The sequence below is a fragment of the Lissotriton vulgaris genome, chromosome 11 (genome assembly GCF_964263255.1).
Source record: "Lissotriton vulgaris chromosome 11, aLisVul1.2, whole genome shotgun sequence".
NCBI classification, from domain to species: domain Eukaryota; kingdom Metazoa; phylum Chordata; class Amphibia; order Caudata; family Salamandridae; genus Lissotriton; species Lissotriton vulgaris.
Genome location: NC_141699.1, coordinates 1062946374 through 1062966643, shown reverse-complemented (window position 1 = coordinate 1062966643; position 20270 = coordinate 1062946374). Strand labels below are relative to the sequence as shown.

Genomic DNA, 20270 nt, shown 5'->3' with positions numbered 1-20270 from the left:
TGGTTTTTTAATTTTATGTCTTATTGGTGTTTAATGTAATACCTCAATGTGAATTTTATTCTTGCATGTATACATAATAAATTGTAATCCTCTTCTTTTACAATTTGTTTTATTTGTTCTTTCGTTTATGAATTTTTGTGATTTAGGCCTTGATTGCTTCTGCCATATTTTATATAGTGCTGTTCAAGGGAATTTTCATTTCACTGTTCCTGGAACCACAAAAGAAAAACAGATTCTGCTAGGTCACTGAACTGTTAGGAACCTAATCTTTCAGCTTTGACTGTCAATGAAATATAATGTTCAGGCAGTGATATCTCTTTTGTCAAAGTGATAATAGTTTATTTATGTCGAGTAAAAATAATATATTAACACAGTGTTCCGAATTACACAGAGCGAGGCCCTCGGGGCTCTCTCTGTCTTGTTTTATGTTATGGAACTCTATGTGCATAATATAAACTCAGGAATTCAGACTTGCAAAAGAGTTCCAGCAGCCTGGTGTTCACCTTGCAGATTGCACCCAAAGAACGCATGAACAAACATTGTTAAGGTCATTTCGTTTTGCCCTTCGATGTAGTATTGTTTTTGTCTTCTAGCAGTGATATTTTATTTAGAATCTAATTTCAAAAAAGGCTATGATTGGAACTTAAAAAGGGTAAGGGTGACTTTGTTGATGTTTAGTGGACTTGCACCTAATATTAAAATAAGATGAATGCAGATGGGGCTTGAACCTGTATCTTTATTTACCAAGGATTTAATATAAATCCTCCTTCTCGCTGCAATAGTGAAAGTCAAATCACTGCTCTCCGAATTGTCACTATTCCGTCTGATGAAATCAAAAATTGCTTCTTATTTCTCTTATCCTGATGTGTCTCTTCTCTCCTCTTTCTGAGTGTGCAATTCTCTGACTCTGTTCATTAAGTGAAATGAGAGGCAGAAGAAGATGGAAAAGACAGAGAGAAAAAGAGAACAACATTATGAACATGGTGAAGTAGAGAGAAAAGGAAGAGGTCGCATTGATGTGAAGAGATAGGTGACTTAGGAAAAACCATAAGGTAAAGAGAGAACGGTGAGATACTCAGAAAACAATCTAAGGAGTGGTAGAAAGATGAAGAGGTAGGTAGAGAAAGGGAGAGAGACACACGGGGTATTTTAGAGGGAGGCCGTGAGAGCTGGACAACGGGAGAGAGAAGTGTACAGTTTGAGAAGGGTGAGAAAAATCAAAGGGCGAGGTACAGCGAGAGAGAGTGGTAAGTTAGAAACATGTGAGTTAGAGAGAGATGGACTGGTAAAGAGGTGAGGTAGTGAGAGAAGTGTCAAGAGAAGCAAGGTAGGAAGTAAATGGTGCAGTAGAGTGAGGGACAAACTTAGAAGTATAAAAAATAAATCAGATATGGCGCGACTCAAGAGCAGTCCTGACAAAAATTTTCAAAGCAGCCTGGCTCCCTTTGCCTCCTCACACAAGCTCTTTCTCTTCTTTTTTCACTCTGATCTCTTTCTATCTATTTTGATCGCTTTCTATCCCCTCCCTCGTTGTTCGTCTCTTGAAGCCTCCCTTTTTTGCTTAAAAGATCCTTGAGGAGCAGAGGAAAGTGACAGAGACACCAAGGGCAGCCCTAGGGTGTTAAAACCACTGTCCAGTGGATCCAGCCCACTTGGAAAGGTCCGGTTGAATAAAAGGCCAGTCTGGCCCTGGGCATGGTAAAGGATAGAAAGATAGATGCAGAGAAAGAGGAGGTGAAATAGAGGGGCAGGGAAAGAATGATGGTATTGATTCAAATATAAAGATAAGAAAGAAATGAGACAGAGCGATGTATAAAGGAAGAAAGGGAGATGAGGTAGGCAGGGTGTGTTGAAATAGAGTTGCAGAGATGGAGAAGGGAAACAGAGTGATAGGGTCAATGGAAAGAGATTAAAAAGGGAGAAAATGAACTAGAGCTAAAAGTAGTACGATAGTGAGAGGTGAGATGGAGAAAGAACTATGGGGGTAAATTGAGAAAATATGTAGTGTGAGAGATGTGTCAAGTAGAGAGAGGTAAGGTAGTAATAGAGCTATGGGCTACAGTGAAAGGCAAGGAGGTGTCGTTAGGCAGGGAGGGGGCTTACAGAGTTAGAGAGAGGTGAATTAATGGAATATGGCTAGAGAGTAAGAGAAATGAGGTTAAGAGACAAACGAAGAAGACAGAGGAGAGGTACAGAGAACTGACATTGAAGCTAAGCAGGGAGACGTGAAGGGAGGTAGAGTGATGGGCTACCTTGTTAGAGATGTAAAATTAGCCCTGTGTGATAGAGAGAGGTACGTTTGTGGGAGGAGTGGGGTTAGAGAGAACTGTATTGAGAGATAAGAGGTGGATATAGGTGAGATGGAGAGAAGTGAGACAGAGGGAGAGCAAGGTAGGTACATAGTGAAGTAGAGATAGAAATGAAGATGCAAAGAGCTGAGTGAGATAGATCGGGGAGTGAATAACAAGCCATGAGGCAGCATGTTTCTTTTTATTAATTAACACCAACAGAAATGATAGTGCCTAGTATAAGGCTGAAAGGGCCCAGCAGTCCACATAGGCACACTAAGTAGTATATATATGTATAAGGCGCAGTGCGGAGCTGCAAGCAATCTTACAGCGCTGCTCTGCATCATTTAAAAACATGCAGGGATGCGCTGTATTTACAAAAATACGGTGCACCCCTTGTTTTCCCTTGCACTGAAAAAAACTGCCCAGCACCAACATAGACTCCCTTTTGCCATAGTGCAAGCAGAGTGGAACTCTTGCTGGACCACTTCATGGCCCCTAAAGCAACTGAGGAAAATGGGCTCCTGTCCCCAGTTTTAGTAGTAAAAAACAGTGCTAACTGGGGTACAGTAGGAGGGCCACTCACACCCTTGGGCCCCAGTGCCTCTACATCTGCTGTGCTATTGGTAGCTCACCAATGTATTGGAATAATAAGTTGTTTGTGTGTCACATGGAGATTTCTGCTCCTGAAATCAGACAAACTCTCTATGTGAAAAAACGGGAAACAACATGGGATTTGGTGCAGAAACACTAAATCCCACAGGATAGACCCCAAAATCCAACACTTGCCTTAATTTCTACACCCCTGGAATTACCGGGACCTCTGGTAAAGTTGATTTCAAAGATTGTGTCTGTTTGCGTACCCTTGAAAAAGCCTGCAGGCGCAGCACAATTTGTCTAGGTAAATCTAGGCCCACATAGTTTGGAAAAGTGAAAAAATATGTCCTTCACTTCTGATATGGTTCTATAAGGTTTTTTTTGCTTCCCCCATTACTAAATCAGACTGCAAACTCACAACAAGAAGAGTGGAACACAAGACTTGATGATGTACTTACCCACAATGGATAATTAGAGCTCTCCATTTAGCTATGGGCTGGTTTCTGGCTATGGTGGTAACACTGAAAACTACAGCTGTCACTATATTGTATTATAGGTGTGCTCACAATGACCATCATTTTAATTATAATATCCATTGATCTATTAATACAATAGTAAAACATTGATCCTTTCACATTAAACATTGGTGTTTTATATATACTGCTTAGGTTTGTCGCCAAGTATTTAAATGTTTTTGAAAAAACCCTCTAATGTTTGCGGGAAAAGAAACATTTATAAATAATTATAAAAGAAGTAGGAAATTGGGTTATTAGTTGGGGAGGGAATGTACCCACCTCAAGCAACAAGTCGGGTGAATCACTGCAGTCTCTAAATTAACCTGAGCTCCACCACCTGGTAGCTGTGGCAGAGAGTAAACAAGCTTAGTTTTGGGGCAATGTGAAAACTATTTATGCAGTACCAAAAAAGTAATAAAGTCAACGCATAACAGTAGAAATATCCTAAACAATTTAGTAACTGGTGTTATGATATTTAAAGTTGAAATAATAAAATTGAGCCAAAAAAGAATTAACCATCAACCACGGTCCACTGGTTGCGATTGACTGGTGCCTAGGGGCAAGTTAAGGCTGACTGCAGTGGCAAACTGGTCAGATAAAAAAAACTAGGTTAGACCAGATCAGAAGTTTAACCTTCCTGAAATGGAAGGCAGAAATTCCTCAGTGGGACAAGGCAGCTGTCTGTGGCCAAAGAGGGCTTTGCATTGCCAGATAAAGGCTGAACAAGGTTTTGGTGAAGCAGTAGACTACTGATGCAAATGTTCTCAGAAGAATTAGAATTTTGCACCCAAGGAAGGTTTCTTTCTGGCTGGATACTTTTGGCGCCTTCGCGTTGTGCACATTTTGACCTACAGACTTAGTCACTTTTTTGAAGCTCAGATTCTTCCAGTGGGGCAAGGCTCCAGGCTATTGCAGAATAGGACAGATACCTTCTTTGCAAGGTCCAGCTGAATCAGATTTGCTGCTGCTGAAAAGCACTGAGAGGGAGCAACCTAAATATTTGGCCCAGCAGCAATGCACCTTCGTCAGATCGGCTTGGCAGGTTGGTCCCCGTCCTCCAGCAGTTCTTAGAGCCAAAAAGATTCAGAGTCCCAGGTTTCAGAAGATGGTAGGAAGATTCCACTTTGACACCAAACAAGGGCCCAGGACCTTGTGGAAAGCACTTGAGGGTCAACAATACCGCTAACAAATGCCAGCATGGCCCAGGGCGGGTCCCATTGGTCAACTGGGCAGTTGCAGAACAAAGCCTCTTGTTGCTTGTTGTGTATTTGTAGCTTGAACAGGAGGTCAGCTTTAGGAACTTTGGAGCCCACTTTTTTGTCTTTGGTATAGGTCCAGTCTTCTAGGCTCTTCACTGTTACAGACTGCAGGCCCAGTCCTCTTTTGTTCTGCCATTTGTCTGTAAAATGTCCTGAGTAAGGTACTGGTACACATTAGGAAAACTCAGTCTGACTACATTTTACAAATTTGTACTCTGAATGAAACCTGACTGGGCGTTGGTGTTGTTCAATTTATCATGCAGTGCTGCTGCAGTAATGCAAAAAAAGCTTTTTCAATCTATAATGCCTCTACATGGCAATACATATCAGCAGCAAAGCCCTGGTACCAAGGTAGTAATGTGAGTATTAAGTCTGCCCAATGCACCATGATTTCTTACTTAAATATCAGCTTTAAATATTTTTGGCAAATTTAGGCATTTTTCACCAAACAACAACTTCTGAAAAAGTTTAAAAAACACACACATTTTCATCTTTAATAAATGCTTTTCAGTTGTGGTTTATATATTTCAACACACTTTTTTGTTTTATTTCAACAGGCTCCAACACACTCGGGCTCGCTTTTAAGTTGACTTTATTATTTGTGGCTTGAGGTGACACGTTTCTACCCTCTCCACAGTCTTTTTCACAATGAATGCATACCGCCATTTTGATCTTTTTATGTCACCAAAATATAAAGTGAAAGTGCAAATAATTTCAAACAAACGTGATACCATGTAATATTCTTCCTACTATCATTTGGCTGGACCAATCCATCTATTCTTTTGTGTAATTTTGTTTCGCAATAAAATAAAAGCAATTAAAATAAGGTAGAATGAATTGCAAAAATCAACCAAAAATAAATAAAACAATCCATTAAAGTGAAATACAGTGTAATTGATTAATATTTCCACATTAAGCAGCATACTGTCCTATTCTGAACCTTATTGCAAACAAGGCATTGTTTCATTGAGTTCTTAGTCAGCTCCTGTGTTGGCCATGCTCTACTGCACTGGGTTACAGATTCTGTAATCTGCTGAATTTTTATGTGCAAAACTTGCCTAAAGTGCATATGGCCATATAGCAATGTGCAAAATTCAATTGACATTCAGGTTTAATGTTTGAGGTTTGTTTATTGTACAGTTAATTAAAACTCACAATTATAAAACGTATTTTTTTTAAAAAAAGTTAGTATCTTCGTTAAAATAAGTAAGGTGCAGTGACATTCATTCAATCGATGTATGGTTTATGTGCACCTTACAATTTAAAAGGGCAAGAGCCATTTCTCTGCAATGGAAAGTACAAAATGCAATGTTACATGTCTGCATACAATTCTAACTTTGACAACCCTTTGCCTAGCCAGAATTTTACTGTACGCTATGTGTGTGTGTAGACGTATGAATCACTGAGCAGGTATGTACTAACTGCTATTGGTCTGTGTATGGTTTTGATATTGGTGCTCTGCATTTTAGAGTGGGTGTATGAATGGTTTTATTAGGGTATGAGGAGGTACATCAGATCATGTGGATGATGTCATCAGTGATGTCATTTGAGATGTCATCTCGGACATCCACGACAGCTTCAACACCATGACCGCCCCGACCACGCCAGACTCCACCTCCCCTGACAACACCACCAGCGCTAACCGCCTGACCTCCGGGTCCAATGTCCACGCCGACGAGACTCGCAAGGTCATGAACTCCATCCACTCTGGATCTCCGTCAGATCCTTGCCCACACCACATATTCAACAAAGCAGACGCAGCCATCGCACCCCGACTACGGAAGGTCATCAACATCTCCTTTGAAATAGCGACATTCCCGGAAAGCTGGAAGCACGCCGAAATCAACGCCCTCCTCAAGAAGCCCAAAGCGACCCCAAGGACCTCGAGAACTTCCTGACCATCTCCCTGCTCTCGTTACCGGCAAAGGTCATCAAGAAAATAGTCAACATGCAATTGGCCCGCCACCCTGCAGACAACAACATCTTGGACCCATACCAGTCCGGATTCTGACGCAACCACAGCACCGAGACCGCCCTCATCGCCGCCACAGACGACATCAGGCACCAACTAGACAACGGCGGAACATCAGCTAAATGTTCATTTCTAACAATAACGTCCCTGAAACCTATGTTTTTTTTAATGATTTTCTAAGGTTTTTTAAATACTAATTTCTAACTATTCCTACGAAGGTAGGACATGTGAAGAAAGAGGAAGAAAAGCACTGAAAGAAGCAAGACAAATGCAGAAAGAGGCAACAGAAGTTCAGAAAGACGAAGAAAAGTGCAAGAAGAAGAAGAGGCGTGCAGAAAGAACCAACAGAGGTGCAGAAAGTCCTCCTGTGCCTCCAACTTTTTTGCTGATGGGTACTGGTGGTAACTGACTCTGACTAACCAGGCCTAGAGTCAGTGCTACGCTAAAGACACTTAGAATACAGTGAAAAGACCTACATACAATTGGGGTACCCCTGTGATTAGCATGACCTCCTCTGTATTTGCCATGAGTTAATTCCTGGGTCATTGCCTGAGTACATGAGTAGTGACTGGATGATTTGAGTGCTACAAGGAGAGTGCATGGTGATTTTATAGGTGCTTGAGTTTTGGCGCAGTGATTGGATAAGCACATTGGATTGGTTGGGTGATTGGAGGACTGCATAGATAGTACTAGGGAGCTTACTGGACTGCCTAGGTAGTCCGCAAGGTATTGCAGCAGTGCATGTGTTAGTGACTGGGTCATTGCATGAGTACATGGGTACTGAGTGAATAATTACAGTACTGCAAGGAGAGTGTGTGGTGAATTTATAAGTGCTTGGGTATTGGAGGAGTGTTCGGATTAGGACATGGTAATGGCTGGGTGACTGGAGGAGTGCACAAGGAGTGAAAGTGTAATTCCAGGACTGCATGGGTACTACCTGGGTAATTGTAGGAGCAAATGAGAAGTGTGTAAGTGGGTACAGGACTGTATTTGTAGGGCATATGGGATTGTAACAGTGATCAGTCAGTGCCTAGATCATTGCATGAGTACACAGCTACTGATTGAAAGATTAGAATACTGCAAGGAGAGTGGCTGAATGAATGTATAAGTGATTGGGTATTGGCTGGGTGTTTGGGTGAGTACATGGTAGTGGCTGGGTGACTGAAGGACTGCACAGGGAGTGTCAGGGTGATTGCTAGACTGCATGGGTACTACCAGGGGAATCGAAGGGGCGAATGAGAAGTGTGTAGGTGGTTAGAGGACTGCATGTGTAGTACACAGGGATTGTAGCAGTGCATGGGTTAGAGCCTGGATCATTGCATGACTACATGGGTAGTGACTGGATGATTAGACTACTGCGAGGAGAGTGCATGGTGAATGTATAAGTGCTTGGGTTTTGGCGCAGTGATTGGATAAGTACATAGTGCTTGCTGGGTGATTGGAGGACCGCATAGGTAGTACCAGGGGGATTACTGGACTGCATAGGTAGTCCTCAATGGATTGCAGCAGTGCATGTGTTAGTGACTTGGTCATTGCATGAGTACAGGGGTACTGACTGGAAGATTAGAGTACTGCAAGGAGAGTGCATGGTGAATTTATAAGTGCTTGGGTTTTGGTGGAGTGATTGGATAAGTACATGGTGCTGGCTGGGTCATTGAAGGAGTGCATGGGTACTGACAGTGCGATGGTTGGACTGCATGGGTAGTGCTCAGGGTATTGTAGCAGTGCATGAGATAGTGCATGGGTCATTGCATGAGTGTATGGGTACTGACTGGATGATTAGAGTCCTGCAAGGAGAGTGCATGGTGAATGTATAAGTGCTTGGGTTTTGGCGCAGTGATTGGATAAGTACATAGTGCTTGCTGGGTGATTGGAGGATCGCATAGGTAGTACCCGGGGGATTACTGGACTGCATAGGTAGTCCTCAATGGATTGCAGCAGTGCATGCGTTAGTGACTGGGTCATTGCATGAGTACAGGGGTACTGACTGGAAAATTAGAGTACTGCAAGGAGAGTGCATAGTGTATTTATAAGTGCTTGGGTTTTGGCGGAGTGATTGGATAAGTACACACGTCACATCAGTCCCACCCCCTCCCTTCACCACTGTGCAAATGCACCCCCTGGCAGGTTTTAAGTTGGGGGATTAATTGCCCTTGAATCCTGAGGGTCAATTTCAATTTCAAAAAGCTTTATTCGAAATTCATATTTGAAATCATAAAAGCATACAATTAAAAACTTGATATCACATAAGATACAGCTTAAAAGATAAGCAAGAATTATACAAACACCAGCATTAAAAAATAGTAGTGCCAAGAATTAAGTTTAAAAGGGAGTATAAAATACAGTCAATTTACTAAGTTCATTACATAGAGTTCCTGAATTTAATCAATATTTTTAAAAAACTCGATACAGCTTGTATAACAGTGGCATTTTCTAACTGTTGCAATCTAATGAGGGCAGATTTACATGTACGGAGGCCCCACGCCCTCAAGATTGTTAGTCCGTCAGTCAAAATACTTTATTTCGATAATTCAATATCATAAAAAGACGATGATACGTAATATACATTCAAAAACACTTTAAAAACGATTACAATTATTATATTTAAAAATATCCTACAAATTTCATAAATGTTAAAAAATCATGTCACAAAAGATTTAGCTGCCATATTACATTACCCAATAACAGAAAATATTTACAATACAAAAAATCCAGCTTTATGGAAATACAGTTAATTACAATTTATCATTCTCTTGTTCCTAACCCTAACAGCACCCACCAAATAACTGGCAACATGAAAAATAACCCTAGGGCAGTTTAATAGTTGTAGATATAGGAGAGCGGGCTTGACCCTCAAGATTGGTTTCAGTAAGGCCGCCCTAGGAACTGAATAAAATTTACAAAAAATGATACAATGTATATTTGATTGGGTGGAGATTTCATCACATGGGCAGATAAGTTTCTCCCTTGACCAGGTGTTACAAACTGGGAGAGTAATTACACAAAAGAAAGTACCAAACCTAAAACGGGTCAGTAATAATAATAATAATAATAATATTAATAAAACGTTTATAAAGCGCCTGGCTGCACAAAACTGTGTGTCCCCACGCTGACTGCTAATACAATACTAATCCAGAGGAGTGGTGTTGAGGAGCTCAGCAGAAGAGTTACTTGCTAGGGAACAGATGAGTTTTTAATTTTGCCCTAAATCTCATTTCGGAAGGTTCCATCCGCAGGTGGAGTGGAAGTGCATTCCAATATTTTGTGGCCAGATAACGGAAGGATTTGCCTCCCATTTTAGCTCTTGTGATTCGGGGAAGTTGAAATAACATCATTCCTGATGATCTTAAGTCTCTAGTCGGACGGTGAATGGTGAGAAGACTTTTCAGGTAATTGGGGCCCTTGTTGTGAGCGATACGGTGGGCATAGCAAAGGGTCTTGAATTTAATTCTCTCTTTAATAGGGAGCCAATGGAGTTTGGATAAGGCAGCTTTGGTAGATGTTTTTCTTGAGAGACCGAGCACCAGTCGGGCTGCTGTGTTTTGTACACATTGTAGTTGGTGAAGGCCCTTCTGGCTGAGACCTATCAGGAGGGCATTTCCATAGTCCAAATGAGGTGTTATCAGAGCATGGACTATGGTTTTTCTGGCTTGGTGGGAAGAAGGTCAAGTACCTTGCGGAGAACTTTTAATATGCCAAAGCATTTTCCTGTTATTTTATTGACTTGGGTCTTACAGGAGAGGTCGGAATCCAGCATAACGCCTAGATTTCTAACCGTCTCTACGGGACTAGGCAGCTCGCCCAGTTCGCTGGGCTACCATGCGTGAGACCATGCAGAGACATCTCTCCCCACCACCAGTACCTCTGTCTTGTCTCCATTTAAATGGAGACAGTTGTTATCCATCCAGGTTGCTACCGCCGACCTACAGTTCGAAAAATTGGTGGCCAGTTCTCTTCGATCCGGGGTCAGCTTGAACACCAACTGTGTGTCGTCAGCGTAGCTGACATTGCCCACCCCAAAATCCTCCACAATGTGTGCCAGGGGTTCCATATAGATGTTGAATAACGTGGGGCTCAGACTAGAGCCCTGTGGAACCCCATGGCTCGCCCTGCGAGGCGATGATCTGAAGGGTGGGCAGTGTAGCTGGAACGTTCTATTGGTCAGGAAGGATTAAAGCCAGGCAAGTGCTGGGCCCTTTACTTCCATGTCCGAGAGACGAGACAGCAGCGTTGAGTGCAGCACGGTGTCGAATGCTGCACTGAGGTCCAATAGGACCAACGCTGCCGTCTCGCCTTCGTCCACCATCTTCCGAATACATTCAGTCGAGTATAGGACTGCCGATTCAGTTGAATAGCCTGATCTAAATCCTGACTGGGAGGGATGAAGGAGGGCTTCTTTCTCCAGAAACTCCATTAGTTGTTTATTTGCCATTTTTTCTATGATTTTGGCACAGAACGGAAGAAGTGAAATTGGCATTAGATTTTGGAGTTGGGAGATGGGAATGTTGGGTTTCTTTTTTAAAAACATTCTTGAGTAAAAGTTAAGGTCACTTGTAAGGTACGATTGAAGTCCTTTATTGACGGTGATTAGCTGGTAGTCCAAGACTAAGTTTTTACTTTTTTCCTTATCCCATCTATTATTGTCTAGGTAATCCAGGGCCATTTTTTTCAGTGTTTTTCTCGTTACCGTCTCCATACTAGAAGGACTCGTAAAATACGCTGGGTGGCCAATCTCAGTCATCAAATTTTTGACATATGACAACCATTTAATGTAACTTGCTCCGTCTAGGGTCAAACAGTCTAATATTAAATTGCGATTTAAAGAGGTCTCTGGGGTAACCCACACCTTGTGCCATAATAATATGGGCGCTATCTTTATGGCATCTAAGATGTACGGTAGGCCAAGCTCAATGTGTGTGAGGTAGGTTGCTGAGGATTTTGGGGCCCGAGCAGGTTTCTGAGGAATTGATTCTCAGTTAGTTGGATCAGCGATGAATTATCTATTCCCCAGATGCCTGCCCCATAAACTGCCGTAGAGATGCATTTGGCCTTATAAATTATAATCAGTTCCTTCGTGGGTCTATCTCCTACTTTGGACGCAAAGTTTTTCAAGGCGCCAACAGCGCGGGAAAACGCTACATTTCTTGCTTTCACGGCGGTATGCCAATTGCCTCTCCTGTCGAAATTTATTCCCAGATAGGAGAAGTGGTCGATGGTCTCGATCCTCCTACCCTCAAGAAATATTAACAGCGTACTTTCTTGGGACCGTATCCACAGGCCATAGTAAAAGTTTTCATAATATTTATCCTTAGGCCTTTATATTGCATGTAGTTTGAAAACTTCAATACGACCCTCTGTAGGCCTACCTTGGTACGGGACATAACGGCAGCGTTGTCCACCTCGCTGCAACGCAACACTGTGGCACTTACTGGTGGTAACTGGTGGACTAGTTGGCTCCCAGGGACCCTCAGAATTCAAGGGGACTTAATCCCACAACTTAAAATGCCCCACAGGGCGTGTTTGCACACATCTCACATCAGGCCACACCCCGTCCCTGCACCACTGTGCAAACGCACCCGTGGCGTGTTTTAAGTTGGGGGATTAAGTCCCCTTGCGTCCTGCAGGTCCCAGGGAGCTAACTAGCCCATCCGGTACCTCCAGTAAGTTCCACACAGCTGTGTTGCAGAGAGGTGTAAAAATAGGCGTGGCTTCGGACCACCTCTCTGCAACCCAGCCCTGTGGCATGTACTAAAGGTACCTGGTGGGCTAGATAGACCCCAGGGATCCTCAGGATTCAAGGGAACTAATTCCCCACCTTAAAACGTGCCACGGGGCGCGTTTGCACAGTGGCTCAGGGAAGGGGCGGGCCCTCCGAGGATTTGCTGGTTCCTTTATTTTCCTTTTTATTTAATTTTTTGGGGAGGGGGGCTGTGTGGCCCCCTTTCCCTTAGCCACATTTGCACCCTTTAAAAAGAAAAAATATTCAGAGGGGGACCGCGTTGGCCCCCCTCCTACCACCAATTATGGCCCTGTGAACCCCATCCCTGGGGCCTGGCCATCTGTTGTAATTAATATTATTTTTTCTGAGGGGGAAGCATGGCTCCCCTCCTCAGGCCAATTATGGGCCCGGGGACCCCATCCCCCGCCTGCCTTTTTTTATTTTTATTTTTTAAATTTATTTAAAGGGGAGGCCCCCCTCCTGGTCCACTTCTAGCCCCGAGGACCCCATCCCCCGGGACCTGGCCGTTCCTTTGGGGACCATGGGGGGAGCCCCAATGACCCCACGGTCCCTGCCCGCTCCCCGCCTCCTGCAGGAGCTGGCATTGCTTTTCCAAAAGGGGAGCTGCTGACATGAGCCGTGCTCCCGCCCTACCATAGCAAACTGAGCGCTGCTACCCGACTCTCCCTTCCGGATTCAACTCGACTAATTGCCCTGCCGTGTGATTGATACAACAGCCTGAAGATAATTGAGACTTGCGCCGTAGAAGTGGACGCTTCCCGCCACCTATCGGCAATTGCCCTGCCTGGACTTCTAGCCAATTCAAGTAATTTGCTGTTTTCCACGTGCTGCCCGGACCTGGACCTTATCTGGCCTGACCCCAAGCTAACTCCCTTCTATTGATCAGATATTCAATGATCAACGCACTGCACCCAGCCCTGTATGTCCTGAAGATGATCCTCATTCAACCGGATCGAAACGTCGTCGACCGAACAGCCAGACTTTAGGCGCCCCCCTACAGTGGTTCTCCTTAGAAAGATTAAATTAGGACACCATAATTGAACTGGAAACCATTGTATTGTCACTGTATATATTTGCACCTTGCACCTTGCGCCGCTCACACTGTATCTCTTGTCACTTGCACTGCCGTAGTGTCACAATTCACTGCACTTGTGCACCTTGTACAACCTTTTGGGCTGATACTTGTCATTTGTCATTTGTTTAATTGTTCTCACAGTGCTGTAATTAATTGTGTTTATTGGCCTCCCCCCCTTGTTCTCCCCTTCCCTCCCCCATCCTTTCTTGACCAGTATATATAAAATGATGCTTTTCTAGCACTACTTTGAATGAAATACTTGACTCCTTGATTCTTTTAGGATAATACTGTATAGATATCCTTACCAGTAATTTATTATTAATCTGTATAATTATACCCCTTGGGATATTGTTTTATATGCACTTCCTCAGACCCCAATCCCAATCGGTTGATGGGTTTATACTCCTGTTTTTTGACACCAACCATAGCAAACAGCAGGGTCCCGGGGTGGGCACCCTGGAACACTGCTGGAGCTGGACCTGGGGTTTAGCTGTTCCCAGTGCCATCAAAGGCTCCAGGAGCTCAGCGGCCCATCTCTCAATGTTTGCGAAGCCCTGGGGAGGTGGTGGTCCCCGGGGCTCGAGGGTCTGTAATGGACCCCAACATGTACATAGTTAGTGCCCCTGGGAGGTTGTGTCCTCGGGGCATGTGGGGGGGGCTACATGCCACCGCGGTTTTATCAACCTTGCCCCGGGTAGGTTGTGGTCCATGGGGCGTGTTGGGGGGGCTCGAGCCCCCCCCCCACAATATTATTTTTAAAAAGTAGAGCCCCGGGGAGGTGGCGGTCCCCGGGGCTGTGTGCCACCCCCAAAACATAAATGAAGCCCCGAGGAGGTGGTGGTCCCCGGGGCTGCACCGGCGGACCCCGCTATACATTTTTTGCATGCCCCTGGGGCCTGGCCCATCCAGGGGCATAACTTTTTTTTGGCCAGATTAGCGCACCACGCGCAAATTCGGCCTTTTTTTTTTTTTTTTAAAAGAATGCTTTTTTTGGCCCTCGGGTCCTTGTTCGACCTCCTGAGCCTGCCCCCGTTTCTTTTTTTTTCACCTTTGTTTTACTGTTTTCTACCGAGTCAAAAGATGGCTCCCAACACTTCCTGGTTTGGAGTGTTGACAGCCAATTACAATAAAGCTCATGGTCGGAAGGGGTGGCGACTCCACCGCGGCCGTAGATATCGAAACTTTTATTTTTTAATTTCTCAGCAACCTTCTAAATGGATTTATTTAAAAAAAGGTCACTTTCTGAACCAAGCACTAACTTTTTGCCAAATCGGGGTAATTCCGTTCAGCAGTTCGGGCTGTAGCCTGTTTCAATATTTCCTATGGAAATTAACTTTGGGAAAACGCATTTTGGGACCCCCCTTTTTTCTCAGCCACCGCTTGACGAATTACCCACAAACTTTCAGGATAGAAGCTGACCTGTATACACTTTTTTTAGGGAGTATTTTGTGAAGATTTGTCAAACAATGCTAAAGTTATTAACAAATCAAAAAATGCTTTTCCTATGGAAACTAGGTTCTAACTATAACCATCTATTATATTCCATATGTGTCCCCATGAAAACAATCCTACAGTGCCCCTCTCTATCGCAAACCAAGATGTCAGAACCGTTCTTCCCCTGTGCAGAGCTCTTGTGACCAACCCAGAGGTGTGGCCAGGGAAATGAGCAGCCTCTTTTCTGTGGTCACTCTAAACCAGTTCTTGGGGCAGCTCCCTTTCATCTGGGATTGGTGGCTTCCTGACTGGTGGACAAAGGAAGCTGGCAGGCCTGGAATCAGCAAATATTTCTTATGACAGTGAAGGCTTCATTGAAGTTAATCAGGTTCCTGAACACAGCCTAGAAGCCATTCCTGAAAAGAGGACACATCACTTTCCCGAACCCAAGGCCTTTTAACCCTGCTGTGTGAGCAAGTTTACACCTCACTGAGGTGGCTATTCAGCTGCCAGGTGGCAGTTGAAGCTCATGGAACTGGGCCACCGGAAGCTTTTATGCAGGGAAACAGTAACTTTCCGAAAATACCTTTTCCAAAATATTCATTAAGAATTCTATTCCACCATTGATTTGTGCATGTAATAAATATGTCAACACTCCCAAGAACTAATTTGTAGGTATTACATGTTTGGTGGTAACATTATAAAATGTAATATTGGATGCTAATGCTTTCCTATAGAACAGCCAACACTGCGACAATGAAAATAGCTATTATAGTCATTTAACTGTAAAGGACATTAGGGGCCAGATAAAGGTCACCCAATACCGGTCGGTAACGGCCGAAATTACTGAATTTCGTCCGTTACCGACCGGTATTGGGCTTTTTAGATGTAGGTGGCATTTTTGTAGGATTCGGTATTTTACCGAATCGGTAATTTACGTTTTGGTAAAATACCGAATTCTTAACATACCAATTCGGTAAATTACCGAATCCAGGATGTAGGGAGCAATCAAGTTAGTGCATTCCCCAGTTGAGAATTCGTTATTTACCACCAACTACAAGTTGGTGGTAAATAATGAAAACCTTTGAAAAAGCATTTTTTTTACTTTTCCAACAGTGCCATGTTGCAAACATACATGCCCTTAGGGCAGGTATGTCTGCAACATGTGCACCCATACACAATTAAGGGGTGCAACAGGGTGACACCCTGCCACCTGTCAATGTTTTCCCCTTTTACCGAACCGGTATTTACCGATTCGGTATTTGACATTCATTCCTATGGGCCTCCAGGCCCATAGGAATGACTGGCAGTTACTGAATCAGTAAATACCGATTCGTAAATACCGAATTTTACAGATTCTGTAAAATTTACCCAAAAATTACCTACATACTATTTACCTATTCTTAAATACCGAATCGGTATGATTCGGTATTTAAGAATAGAAGAAGTAAGGTTTAAGCTTGTCAAAGAGAGTTGTTTTGACTAGTCAAATTAGCAATTTAAAACTAACATGGTGCACCTTCCCTGTTTGCGTACGGCATACCTGTTTGAAGGTGCGCCATGGCACAAACAGGAAAAGTGCGCCCTATACGTACTAGGGCATCAGGTACACGTGCAGCATGTGTAGTATTATTCGTCTGTGTTTAATTAATGAATTTTAGTACTAATGGTCTCTTCCCAAGTCATCTCGAGCCTTAAAATTTTGCAATGAGTTTCTTGTTTTGTCCTTTGCAGGAAATATACATGTGAGATATTAACGTGGAGTGCAGAGGATCAGTGTCTACTCTATGATGGGTTCTGTAAAAGGCAAAACAGCACTTTGGGAAGCCTTAGAGTGTAACATGCATTTAATGCAGAAATAGCCTGTATGCAAACAAAATAATGAGCAACAATTGTCAGTTCAATGGACCACAGATTCCGCCCATAATCTAATTGCAGCGTATAGTGCTGAAATCCTCACATTTAACTCTCATTTTTTAACAATTTTTCCACTGTGCCTTCTACGAGGCCGGGTCACCCCTCCTGCTGCCAAGCGCCTTCCTTTCTGTCTGCCAGCCTACCTACGCGACCCAGCCGCCGCTGAGCCGCATGCCGCCTCCGCCGATTCCCGCCGCTGCCTCCCTGCGGCCCCGCCCACCTCCAGCCCATTGGACAACCCGCTACCCGCCTCTCAGCTGACCCGCCCTCCCGGCTACAGATTTATGACGCCCCCTCAGTGACCGCGCAGCGGACGCGCGCAACAGGAGCACCGACTGAGCGCCGAAGGTGCGCCAAAGGTAAGCCCGTCTGCGCCTGGACCGCGCCCAGTGCCAGGACCCCTGGGCCCCGCAGACACCAGCCCACCCGCCGGACCTACGACGCCGCCACCCTCAACGCACTCAACACCGGCCGAATCCCGGGATGCTACCGAGCCACCCCGAGACGAACCCACGGACCCTTCAGCTGCCATGCCTGCAAGTTCACCTGCATCCGGACCTGCCCCGCACCAGCACCCGCCATGCCGAACACCAGCAGCAACCACCTGAAGTGCATCCTCCTCAACACCCGCTCCGTGCACAGACACGCCATCGAACTCTGGAACCTCCTCTACACCACAGCTCCTGACGTCGCCTTCCTCACGGAAACCTGGATGAACGACTCCTCAGCGCCCGACATCGCCATCGCCATCCCAGAGGGCTACAAGATCACCCGAAGAGACCGCGTCATCCAGACTGGAGGAGGCATCGCCATCATCTACAGGGACACCATCCGCATCAAGACCAACACCAACGACACCCTGAAAACCGCCGAACACCTGCACTTCCAGATCCACACGGACCCCAAAACCACCCTCAGAGGCACCCTGATCTCCCGACCCCCGGGACCACGCACACAATTCAGCGAGGACAGTGCCGACTTCATCAGCCCGCACGCCCTCCCCTCCGCTGACTACATCCTCCTGGGGGACATCAACTTCCACCTGGAGAACAACAACGACAGAAACGCCACCACCCTGCTCGACAACCTCGCCAACCTCGGTCTCAAGCAGCTGGTGTCCACCCCCACCCACCTCGCCGGACACACACTCGACGCCGTCTTCTCATCCAGCAAAGACATCGCCGTCAGCCACGCCACCGGACTCCACTGGACGGACCACAGCTGCGTCCACTTCACCTTCAACAGAACGACGATCCACCACCACCAGCAACAGGTTGCTCGAAGAAGCTGGAACAAGATCACAGCTGACCAGCTCGCCGCTTCCCTGAGCCAGCACCCTCCCTCCAGATCAGCGAACCCCAGCCAGGCCGCCGACAACCTCACGAAGTGGATCAGCAACTGCGCGGACGAGCTCGCTCCACTGAGGACCCCGCCCAGCAGACCCGGCAGCAAGAAGGCCCCATGGTTCACCGACGAACTCAAGAGCTCCAAGAAGAACTGCCGAGCTCTCGAGAAAGGCTGGAGAAAGGAACCAACACCGGACGACATGACCGCCCTCAAGCTTGCCACCCGGAAGCACCACCAACTGATCCGCGCCACCAAGAAAACTGCATTCAAGGACCGGCTGGACAACAACGCACACAACTGCAAGGAACTCTTCAACATCGTGAAAGAACTCTCCAACCCCAACGCCGGAAACAACGACATCACCCCATCGCAAGACCTCTGCAACTCCCTCGCCTCCTACTTTCACAACAAGATCGCAGACATACACAACAGCTTCAGCACTCAACCGACGCACGCCACGACTGAACCACCGCCCCCCACCACCACCCTCCGCGCCTGGACTCCGATCAGCACAGAAGACACCGTCCGCATGATGAACTCCATCCACTCCGGATCTCCAACCGACCCCTGCCCTCACCACGTCTTCAACAAGGCCGACGCTGTCATCGCACCCCACCTGCGGGACATCATCAACACCTCCTTCGACACCGCCACCTTCCCGGAGAGCTGGAAGCACGCCGAACTCAGCGCCCTACTCAAGAAACCTACAGCAGACCCCACCGATCTCAAGAATTACCGCCCCATCTCGCTCCTCCCGTTTCCAGCCAAAGTCAACGAGAAGACCATCAACAAACAGCTGGCCGCCTTCCTCAAGACGAATGGATCCCTCGACCGCTCACAGTCTGGCTTCCGAGCCAACCACAGCACCGAGACCGCCCTCATCGCTGCCACCGATGACATCCGAGCCCTGATGGACAACGGAGAAACAGCGGCCCTCATCCTCCTAGACCTCTCCGCGGCATTCGCACTGTCTGCCACCGCACCCTAGTGCAGCGCCTCAGCAACGTCGGAATCCAGGAGAAGGCACTGGAATGGATCATCTCCTTCCTCGACGGAAGAACACAGAGAGTCCGTCTACCACCGTACAAGTCAGAGGCCACTGAAGTCATCTGCGGCGTCCCTCAAGGATCCTCGCTGAGCCCCACCCTCTTCAACGTCTACATGAGCCCCCTCGCGGCCATCGCATGCCAACACAACCTCAACATCATCTCCTACGCTGACGACACCCAGCTGATCCTCTCCCTGACCAACGACCCCGCCGCCGCCAGAGCCAACCTTCACGAAGGGATGAAAAACGTAGCCGAGTGGATGACGACCAGCCGCCTGAAACTGAACTCAGACAAGACGGAAGTCCTCATCCTGGGCTCCTCGCCCTCCGCCTGGGACGACTCCTGGTGGCCCCCCGCCGTGGGCACCGCACCCAAACCGACAGACCACGCACGCAACCTGGGCTCCATCCTGGACTCCTCCCTCTCCATGACCAGACAAGTCAACGCCGTCTCCTCGTCGTGCTTCAACATCCTGCGCATGCTACGGAAGATCTTCCGGTGGATCCCCACCGAGACCAGGAAGACGGTCACCTAGGCCCTCGTCACCAGCCGACTGGACTACGGCAACGCCCTCTACGCCGGCACCACCGCCAAGCTCCAGAAGAGACTCCAGCGGATTCAGAACACCTCAGCCAGACTCATCCTCGACATCCCACGACACAGCCACATCTCCGGACATCTGAGAAACCTGCATTGGCTCCCCGTCAACAAAAGAATCACCTTCCGGCTCCTCACCCACGCACACAAAGCCCTACACGATCAAGGCCCGAGCTACCTCAACAACCGCATCAACTTCTACGCTCCCAAACGCCATCTTCGATCAGCCAGTCACGCCCTCGCCGCCGTCCCCCGCATCCGAAGAACGACAACAGGAGGAAGGTCCTTCTCCTACCTGGCCGCCAAGACCTGGAACTCCCTCCCGACCGACCTGCGCCTGACCCAAGACCACCTCTCCTTCAGGAAGAAGCTCAAGACCTGGCTGTTCGAGCAGTAGCAGCACCCCCCCCAAGCGCCTTGAGACCCTCCGGGTAAGTAGTGCGCTCTACAAATGTCTTGATTGATTGATTGATTGAATAC

At 46.4% G+C, this 20270-nt stretch overlaps 1 protein-coding gene across 2 annotated transcripts in view; it reads left to right on the top strand.

Moving 5' to 3' along the window:
- LOC147684075 (dehydrogenase/reductase SDR family member 4-like) overlaps positions 1-20270 on the top strand; it is a 138236-nt gene that overhangs the window by 7324 nt on the left and 110642 nt on the right. The window lies entirely within an intron of this gene.